The sequence below is a fragment of the Panthera tigris genome, chromosome D1 (genome assembly GCF_018350195.1).
Source record: "Panthera tigris isolate Pti1 chromosome D1, P.tigris_Pti1_mat1.1, whole genome shotgun sequence".
In the NCBI taxonomy this organism is placed as follows: domain Eukaryota; kingdom Metazoa; phylum Chordata; class Mammalia; order Carnivora; family Felidae; genus Panthera; species Panthera tigris.
In genome coordinates, this window is record NC_056669.1 from 14,356,019 (window position 1) to 14,367,264 (window position 11,246).

Below are 11,246 nucleotides of genomic sequence, written 5' to 3' on the forward strand. Positions count from 1 at the left end.
TTGCAGTGTCACTAGAGCCTAGAGCTCTGCAGAGCCCAGTCTCTGAAGAGAAAGCCCTCCCCTGGGAACTGCGTTCAGTGGTGAGTGCTCTAGAGAGATCTGGACAGGGGAGGGTGACCAGGATGCAGACGGGCTTCAAATGATGGTAGAGAGGGATTGAAGGAATTGGGTGCATTTACCTATAGAAGAGTCACAAGGACAAAGTATCCAATATTTAAAGAGCTGTTAGAGATTGGACTTGACCGTTTGACCCAAAACGTGTGGAATTCATTCTGTTGTTGAGAACTGTAGGGAAAAAAAGATGTTTTTGGCCCCAGGTGAGGACCCAGAAGTTGGGGCTGACAAACATGTCACACAGCAGCGTTTTTTGTTCACATCGTGACTCACCTAGAAACTGAACATACCTGTACCACCCACAGGGGGAAAGGAATGGATGAGGTTGCCCAAGTAGGAAACCGGCAACAGGACTCTGACCACCCTCATGGCAGCCCGTGGCAGGGGCAGAACTTACAAACACACTGATGGGAAAGTTCTGCTGTAGCAATAGTGAGCTTCCTATCCCTGGAGGTGTGCAAGGAAAGACCGGCTGAGGGCCTGGGGGAGAAAGGGAGCTGCAGAAAAGGTCTGAACATTAGAAAGCAAGTTCAACCCTTTCAGCTCAGAGCCTCCCGGCTCTAGGCCTCCTGGAGGGCCGGAGGGCGAGGCACAGCTGCTCCAGGCACACGCACTGGCCCAGAGCAGGTCAATGTCTTCCTGCTCCTCGGAGAGCGGAGGATTTCTACGTCAGCCAGCCCCTCACCATGGTGACCTGTGTCGGTCACTCGCCGCGCCGTGGGAGACCCAGGTGACCCTGGGATACGACCATCCCATTTGCCTCCCAGCCCTGTGTGGGATAAGACCTCCAGATGGACTAATGAAAATCACCCCAATTGAGTTCAGTTGAGCAGAAGAGAGGAGGATAGAGCCCATTAATTATCCCTAGGCCGGCCCTCATGCATTATCCCAAACACAGAGCGGGGCCACCTCAGACAGACAGTAGCAATTAGTGATGTTGTCAAAATAAAGATCCATGCTCTGCTCACAGAGCGTGAGATGACGAGATGGCCCCAGGGTGGCCCGGCAAGACTGTCTCAATACATCTGGTGGGAGGCCAGGGACTGCAAAGCCAGACAGTCCTGGGCTTCTCTGCTTACTGGCTGTGTGACCTTGAAACGGTGACTTGGCTTCTCTGAGCCTCTACCTCCACAGCCATAAAACAGGTTGAATAGAGCCCACTTGATAGGCTTATGAAGAGGAGTTCATGAGATAGTGTCGTGGCATTGCTGTGGATACCCTGTGTGACCTTGGGAAAGTCATTGCTTTCAGAAACCCCCGTGTCTCCCCCTGTAAAATGAGGGATTTTGTCCATAGATTGCTAAGTCTCTTCACACTCTAAAGTCCTGCCCTCTGTGATTGAGGAACTCACAGCCAAGCCTGGGGTGGGCCAAGAAAAGCCATCAGTCCCTGCAACCTGAGGCCTGTCTCCCTCCCTCAATTCTTAAACTCACTCCCTTAGGACAAGGGTCTCAGTTTGCCTCCCCTCCCAATCCCGACCCCTAAGCACACCCAGATACCAACTCTCCATACATCCATCAATGTCACAAGACCTAGAAGTCACTTGCTTTTGACTTATGATTGTCCCCAGCCAGATGCCTTCCACCTCTGCCCTGCACAAAAGACAGCCCACTCCTTGGAAGATAAAAAGCCACTAACGGTTTCCCTCTCCACTCCAGTATTGATTAGAAGAGTACGAGGCTATTGGTGTTTTATCGACAGGCAGCTGTCTCTCTCGCCTGGGGTAGACGGCCTTTAATAAGACAGAGAGAAAGAGAAAAACTCTGCTGGGTCATGGAGTCAGAGACCGGGAAGGCCAGGTGAGGGGTGGGCTGGGAGCTGGATGATTTGGGTTACAGTTCTGCACTCCTGGGACAGGGTCTCAAGGGCCACACGTGCCCATCTCCAGCCTAGCCCAGCCAGCATATGAGGTGAGGCCAGAGGACCCACACATCTCCCCAAGCTGGACACTCTCAACTCACCCTGTACCCTGTGTTGGACATCACCAATTCCCTCCCTGATCCTAGAGCCTCCTTATTCCCACCACATGTGACCCAAGAGGCTCACCTCCATGGACTGTACCCCTCTAAACTCCCTCATTCACCAGAGGAAACACTGGGAAGGGGCTGGAAGGTAGAAGGAAAGAGTGATTGGGCTATCTACTCGTGGCTGCCTCCCTGGTAGGCTCTACCTAAGACACAGCTCCTACAGCTACAGCTGCCTCTATAGCTACAGCTGCCTCTCAGGCCCAGGTGTTGGTTCCATGCCCCACTGGAACCCTGACCTGACCCACTCCTCAGTCTAGACCAGTCAGGGACCCTGTCCTCAGCTCTAAGCTGCTGTGAGAACCAGAGGAGCACAGTGGGCAGCAGAGTATATGAGGCACCCTGGGAAGGACAAGCAACAAAGAGGGTCACCAGACAGACATAGGAGCCAATGCCTACCTAACTTACAGAGTCAAGGATCTCTCGCCTGCTCCCCTTCTCCAACCGAACCGTGTCCCCCAACCCACCCATTCTTTCTCTCATTCAATAAATCTTTAGTGAGCCCAATCAACAATGTAGGCACAGCGTTAGGTACTGAATTATAAAAATAAATTAGACACAGTTCCCACTCCAAAGGGCTCACACTCTGGTGGGAATCAGATAAGCATATAGAATTAGGGACACAGAGTCCTGAAGGTGCTGTGAGAAGGGACATCACAGGGCACAGTGAGCAATGTCCACCTCTTTCCAAGAACTGGACGCCAGATGGGTGTCTTTTATCCAATCCATCAATATCCCTGGAGACAAATTTTCTTTATTAGGGGCCGTTTGGATTTGGACCTCTGTGGAAGCTGGAGAATGACTGGGATGATATATCTGAGCCCTCACACAGCCAAAACTCTGGGAGTCCCAGCCCAAGGCACCAAGCCTCTCAAAGCGCTTGACCTTGCCCTTGGCTTCATTTCCTCTGAGTGGTAAGTATGATAACCAGTAGCTTCACCATTTCTCCCAGAGGGTCACTGGCTTAGAGGAGGGGGCAGGGAGCAGGGCCTCAGAGAATATCCCACGGCTCCCTCAGCTCCCAGATAGGGCAGGTGTTAGCTCAGGAGTCCAAAATCACCGATTCTCCTCACAAGGATGGGATTCATTCCAAAGCCTCCCTCCTGGAATGTATTCCATCAAGGAAGGGGCCTGTTTGAGGGATCACTGCAGCTCAGAGAGGAATTTACAGGATTAATCTTTAATACTTGCCAGCATCAGTAATTTGGTTATTAAAAGAAGAAATAATAAAATAACAAGCTGATCCCATACCACTGGATGAGGTTCCCTCCTCCCAAACACAAATGCTCACACACACACACACACACACACACACACACACACACACACACACACCAGCTGTCACAGAAAAGCCTATGCTGGCTGCAAGGGACACCAGGACTCCTGATCTCAATGGGCAAAGGTGGGGTTGGTGGGGGTGAGGGCACAGGAGGATGTTTCTTTAGGCTTCAAAGACAACTATTTACTACAGATGGACAAAACTAAATTAAGCAATTCTAGAGCCTGAATATAGAGTTTGGGGAAGACAGTCTCCCAATGCTACTGACAATAAATATTAAATAAGTTAAAATCACCCAAAATAATAAAAAATCAAATTTAATTGAATGTTGTCATGTAGATCTATTCAAATATAATCAGACTGTAAATTATACTCCAAAGACTTGAAAACCTACAGTGTGCCATCAAGAGACTTCACTTCCAGCAGGAAAGGTCATTCTCACATTCAACAAACGTTTATAAGGAAGCTACCATGGGCCAAGCACTGTGCCAGACACTGGAATATAGCAATGAGCAGGAGACTACCCCTGCCCTCTGCATACTCACAGGCTATAGAGGAGAAGCAAACATGGGAGAAGAAGATACTGGATTTGGTAGGCAAGTATGGTGGGCTAGCCCAGGCAAAAACAGAGCACAAGAGAAGGACAGAGGAGGGACAGATCCTCTGCCAGGAGGAATCAGAGAGGGGTTAATAGACAAGGTGACCACCGACATGGGTCATAAAGGGCGGTGCCTGCCAGACAGAGAAGGGATAAAGGCATTCCAGCCAGAGGGAACAGCATATGTAAAGGTGCAGGTGTCCAAAGAGCAAGCAAATAATTCCCTCGAGTGAAGCACAGAGTGTGAAGGACCCTGACAAGAGTGAAGGCTAGAAGGGTAAGCTGAGGCCACATCATGAAGGACTTTGAATGCCAGGCTAGAAGGTTTAGATGTTATCTAATAGCAAGTGTCAAGCCAATAAGGCTTTAAACAAGAACGTTTTAAGTCAGCTGTGTTTTAGAGAGATGTATGGAGAGAACAAAACCTGCTTCTCTGAAGACCATGAGATCCTGGAGGCTGTGAGGACCAAGGAATCTTCTGGGAGTGGCATCCCTCCACCAGGGAAATATAGGTCAGATGTCCTCCTTCAAAGAGAGTGCTCATGAAACAAGCCCCATAAAGACATAGGGTCATAATTTCAGGGGTCCTCGATGGAAACCACCCCTTCCATTTTCATCAGTGGTATGCTTCGGGTAAGGCTGATGGGCAGACCCTCAGAGGGAAGCGGTTCGAGGTCTTGGAATAGCTTGGCTGGTGCAGGGCCTGGCCCTCCCCCCTGGAATGGATAATGTAGAGAAGGACTCTGGGGGAGCGGCCAGGGCTCAGGACGGGCATACAAATCTCCAGATCAGTTTGGTCATGAGAAAAAATCAGGTCATCAAGGCCTCAAGAAGCTCACAACACAGAACAGATAGAGGGTTCTTCATCACTTGCAATTAATATTTAAGTTACACGGTGATAAACCTAGGCAGATTTCCAGTGATGGTGGAATGAAGAGGCCAATAAATTCTCTTTCCCAAAATCTCAGACAAAATAGTCAAAAACGAAACAACTATTTAGGGCTCTGAAAATCAACCAAAGGCAAAACAACAAATTGAGAAGCTTCTGCTCATGAAAAGCTGAACTCTTAGTATGAAAAGTGAGAGTCCGGCCTGGGATTGCTCCCATCCTCACTCCCCAGGTGTGGTTCTTCCTGGGTGGGGCTGACCATTAAAAACAAGAACGGCCGCTGCAGGTTTGGAACAGAAGGTAAGGAGCCCATGTCCAGCAGTTAGCAGTAAAAATGCCTGCTTGGTGGGGAAGCAAATGGGCAAGGCCCACAGCTCTGCCAGACTGAGGTTGTAGTCCCAACTGGGGCAATCAACAGAACAGAAAATCAGCCAGAAACCAAACAGGAAGCATCCAGAACCAAGAAAGCCACAGAGGGGCTGGAAAAGTGGACTCCAGACAAGAGTGATGTCTGGAATCTTTGGAAGTTGCACACTTAGCAGATGAGAGCAGGATGCCCTCAGAAGGTAAAAACAGGAAGACCTGAAAACCACCTGTACTTTGTTTATTTTATTTTCAATATTTATTTATTTTTGAGAGAGAGATAGAGTGCAAGCAGGGGAGAGGCAGAGAGACATGGGGACAGAATCTGAAGCAGGCTCCAGGCTCTGAGCAGTCAGCACAGAGACCAACATGGGGTTCAAAACCATGAACTGTAAAGATCATGACCTGAGCCAAAGTCGGACAGTGAACCCATGAAGTCACCCAGGTGCCCCTCCACCTGTACTTTGAATGTGGCTTCCCAGACTGTATAGAGGATGCCTTTCTGGCTCAAGACTTTGGCACACACCTCAGACCAATTACTGGCTGACCACCAAGCTATGCAGATATGGAGACAACACTTAGAAGCCAGGTTAAAAATAAAAATGTCTTTTTAAAAACTGAGTAGAGTTATCAGTAGCATGTACCACTGGGGGGACAGATTCCCCAGATTAAGTCTAAACAAGTTACTTTAAAAAATCCATAAAAATAACCCTCTCAAGTAAAAAAAAAGTTTGTAAAACATATCACCTAAAATTTCCAGTTTTCAACAAAAAAATTATGACATGGAAAGAAACAGGGAAGCAGCTTATACTCAGGAAAGAAAACACACACACACACACACACACACACACACACACACAGTCAATAGAAACCAACTCCAAGCAGGTATAGATATTGGATTTGGCAAAGCCTTCTAAGCAATTCTTGTAACTGCATGTAAGGAATTAAAGAAATGCATGATGACAATGGCTTACCAAGTAGGGAATCTCAATAAGGAAATGGAAACTATGAAAAAGAACCTAATGGAAACTGTAGAATTGAAAATACAGTAACAAAAATAAGAATTCGCTGTATGAGCTCAAGAGCAGATTTGAGACGTTAGAAGAAAGAATCTGTGAACTTAAAGATAAGTCAATAGACACTATCCAATCTGAAGAACAAAGAGAAAAAAATACTGAAGAATGAACAGAGCCTCAGACACCTGTGGGGAAGCATGAATTGTACCAACAAAGCTGTAATGGGAGGCCCAGATGAGGGGAGTGGGAGAAAGGGGCAGAATCAAAACAATGTCCGATTTTGAAGCCTTGTCACCACTCTGTTTTCGATTTGGGGGAGCAGGGTAAGGAAGGTCAGAGGGCTCTGGGGGTGTGGAGGGAGCCCTGAAAGCCTCAGCTCTGAGCTGCTTCTCAAGGAGGAGAAACTGTGCCCACCATGTGCTGGGCACCACACTCACCCTTACATCAGGCCACTGGGCCTCGCCAGGTGGGAGGGGCTTTGCAGCCACAGTCTCCAGATGCAGAAAAAGCTCAGAGAGGTAAAGAACTGCCCAGCTCACAAAGCTTCCCTCTTCTTCACACCTTCCCCTCTGCACCTCGATGCCCCTTCTCTCACACTGCCGTGCCCTGTAGACTCAACAGTTGGGGGAAGGGCTGGCATGACTCCAGGCTGAGAACGGCACTAATGAGGGTCAGCTCAGGACGGAGCAGACCAGGAAACGGGGGAGATCACAGAAGTGTCTAGGAGCCTAGAGGATCTTCTCCTCCTTCCACAGGGAAGTGGGCCTCTAGCCAGGAAGGACTGTCCCACCCTGCATGGAGCCCTGCTCTCCCTGTAGGGGGTTAATTCACCAGGCAGGGGACTACGGCTAGACAGGATTCCCAAGCTCAGGCCCAGCAGCCTCCTTCCTATGTTTGGCTAGCAATCAGGCTGGGCCTTGCCTTTGGGGGGTCAGCATCACTCTCCAAATCCCTCCCTCTCAGCTCCACTCATGCTTCCATTCATCATGACAACTCTCCTGAAAAGTGGGGGCCATATGAGCACTCTGAGGCCCTGGCAGGTTACACAATTTGCCTGACATCACACAGCTGATGGGCCTGGATTTGCACCCTCATAAGGCTGACTCCGAACCCCTGATCCTCTCTATATATCCCTGGGGACCTTACTCCAAACTCCTCTCCCAAGGGGGCTGGGACCAGCAGGGTGCAAAAGCCCCACACTGGACACAGGGACAATGTCCCTGTCAGGGCCCTTTGCCCACCTGCAGCCTCCATCCAGAGCCACAACCAAAGAAAGGAGATTTAACTGCCATGAGAAACACAGAGATTCGGATCCAAATATTTACCACTCAGGTGGGCCCCGCTCACAGGGTCCTCTGGCTGGTCCTCAGCCCCTGCCCAGGACCTCCCTCCCCTGTGGACAAGAGCTCAGCAGGCACACTTCTCAACCACTCCAAGGGCACAAGTGGTGCGTCTCTTGACGTCAGTATTTCCGGAGTGGGGCCGTGGAAGGCGCTCAGTAAGGACTGTTGAACCACCATTACTGGCCTCCTTTTGTGTCTTCGTTTATGTCAGTCAGAAGGCCAAGATGGTCAGCCATTCTGAGCCTTAATTTCCTTCCTTCTTTAAAATAGAAGGAATTGGGCTGCCTGGGGGGCTCAGTCAATTAAGTGTCCCACTCTTGATTTCGGCTCAGGTCATGATCTCACGGTTCATGAGACCGAGTCCTGTGTTGGGCTCTGTGCTGACAGCACGGAGACTGCTTGGTATTCTCTCTCCCCACCCCCCCTCTCAAAATAAATAAACTTAAAAAAATAAAATAAAATAAAATAAAATAAAATAAAATAAAATAAAATAATAAAATAAAATGAAATAGGAGAAATCATGTCTACCACAGTGGAGTGGTAGGGTAGTGAGGATAAGGACATAATAAGGATAACTATTAATAACACTAGGAGCAAGGGAGGCAGGAGCAGTGGGGGCTGGGCAGGGCAGGAGGGGAGAGGGAAGGAGGGAGCCACAGTGCTGGCTGAGGACTTCAAGGGGGCAGGGCTTGGGAGGGCGGGGCTGGAGGAAGGTGTGACCAGAGGGCCGAGGGGGGTAGGCAGCAAGGGCTGAGTCCCCTGGGGTTCAGTGCCCCAGGCTGCTGAGCACACAGCAGCCAGTCCTCAGGCCCAGCCTGTTGCCCGTGCACTCCAAATTAAATAAAGAACTGCAACCCCCCTTTTATTTCCTCTCTGACAGCAACTTATTGCGAAGGCTGCTGCTTCTGACATTCTAATATTCAGAGTCACATCCTGTGGGATAAACCCATCGCTGCTGTCTGAGCCAATGATTTGTGCCAGAAGAGGAGGGAGCCGGGAGAGGCAGGCAGAGGCTGGGCCTGGGGTTGCTGGCAGGAAAGGGTGAGGAGGAAAAGCGTTCGGGGTCCCCTGGGCCGGCCTAGGCACCCTGCCCCCTCTAACAGGCATCTGACCTGGAGTAGGTAGGGCTGTCTAATCATTCTCCCAACATCTACCAGCACAGTCAATAAATGCTTCTGAGCACCCACCACATTCCATCTGTGCCAGGGACTGTGAAGGTCCCAGACCCCAGCTTCAGGAAGCTCACACCCACTCTGCGGGATGGGTGGGCAACGCTTATCCAAGCACACCGTGTGGCCCGGCGCTTAGAGTCAGGTGCTTTGGAGACACCCAAGACCGGGTTCACATTCTCACTCTGAGGCTTACCAGCAGGGCAGCTATAGGAAACATTCCAACACCAGACCCTGTATCCTGACAGTCAGAATAACCATGTGGTCTACCTCCTAATGTCATCCAGAAGATTAAAATGAAAGAATGCATCATAAGCGTCGACCACCCCCAGTGCCTGGTGCAGAGTAAATAATGCTTACGACGGTCATGAAAGTGATACATGGGGCAGGATGAGATGCTGCTAAAAGAGGGTGGGGGGCAACAGAGTGCTGTGGCAATGCTGGGGAGCGCTTGCTCCCAAATCATGAAATCCTGGTCAACCAGGAGCTCCCCATGCAACGCCCCCACCGCCTTCCCTTGGCCTCAGACACATGTGGGGTCCTCCAGGCAGCTCACAGTATAATGGGATGCTTCAAGGAGTCTTCCGTGCATGCCAGCAGAGCACCAGACAGCCAAGCACATGCAGGATGGAAGCCAACAGGTACGTTGACCACACTAATGGGGGTGGGTTACTCCCAGGGGACTGGGTGAAACCAGGGTGGTCCTAAGCTGGAGTATAAGAGAGAAGTCTCCATAGGATGGGAGACCAAGCAAGGCACGGTGAAAAGGCCCACCTGGCAGTCTGGGGAATGAGTTTGGCGAGGGGGGGCGGGTTGGTGAAGGTGGGCACTGCTTCTGCAGCCAGCCTGTGGCTGAATTCAGTGGGGAATGGGTGACAGAGATGCTGGCTCCATTTGAGGAAGAACAACATAGAAACTTAAGGGGCCAGGGATGTGGGGGCCTGGGTGGGACAGGGCCAAGCCAAGAGGTTGGGAAGAAGCAGCAGAGGGGCCCGGAGAGAGACCTCATGCTCCAAGTGAGGGCTTGTGGGATGTGTGAATAGAACATAGATTTGGGTCAGGCCTTCCCAATTAGCCTTGAAAGGGGGAAAAAATATTCTCCACAGGCCTGAAAGGAAGAACAAAAACAAGGCAGAGAGGAGCTCTGAGAATACCCTGAAGAGTTGCGGAGGACTGCTCTGGCCTTTAAAATGCAGGAAGTATGGTAATCTAATAAACATGGCAACAAAGCGTTTGTCACCAAGCTAATTTTATTAGAACAGATCTCAAATGGCTAATTTCCTTTTACTAATGAGCAAATTAGTTGAATCTCTGATCTGCTTTTAAGGCACTTATACTAATAAAACATGAACGACAGTGAAATTTGTTGTGAGGTGTAGTGACACAGACACTTGGGTTGAGGGAATCTCCAGGCATGGAGGCTTGCACCCACGTGGTCCTGCCTCTGTCCAGTCTGTTGAGGCCAGTTCAGAGCCAGCCCCACCGCCCAAGGAGGCGGGGTGCCTGGCTGTCTGCACCCTGCCTCCCCCACCTCCTGGCCTGGGTGTGTCGTATGTACAAAGAACGTTCTAAGACATTCCCAGCTGTCTGGTGATCCCAGCTGGCTCCCACCAAGGCCGAAAACTGCTCTGCCGAACGCTCTTTCCCAAGACAAGAGCTGGGGCTCCTGAATCCAGCTCTCCAAGTCAGGTATGCCGAAGCTGGGGGTACTGGGATGCACCATGCCCAGCTTTGTCCTGAAGCAAAGAGGCTTCGGCTGGGCTCCGACTGGGGCCGATATTTGTGGCAAACAGCCAGGGCAGGCCTGGAAGGACCCAGCACAGAGGAGGACCTGGGGGAGAGGAAGGCCCCTGGGCAATCAGAGACCAGAGAGGCTGTCTCCTGCCTGAAAGATGGGGTGAAAGGGTGGGCATAGGCCAACTGCTCTGAGCTGAGAGGAGGGTCCCCTGCATGCTTTGGGGGCTCTGTTGGCAGAGGGAGAAAGCCTAGGCAAAACGCCCCTGCAGCAAGACCAGGGACAAGGGCTATCAGGTGGGTCCTGCCCACTTGACAAATATGGGACATCCACCTGTTTCCACCAGACTTTGCAAAGAAGTGGGGGTGGGGGGAATTCCCGGGAATGAGATCCAGGACCAGGCAGGTTCCCTGGCCCAACCCATGCCCTAGGAGTTGCTTTATGCCAAGTGGGCTTAAGACAGCTGGGGGACTGGGAAGTGGGCAGCACCTGCCAAGCTACCTGGCTGGAAGGCCCTGAAAAGCCAACAAAAGGACCAGAAGCCCCTCCAGTTCCAAGCCAGCACAACCACATACGTTCAGACGCCAACTCACCCATTAATTACTGGTGGTATAATTTGAGCCCAGTTACTCAGTGTCTCTGTCCCTCAGTCATTTCTCTTTAAAGGGGAGATGCCCATACTCACATATCTGAACTGGCATGTGGGCTCAACGAGA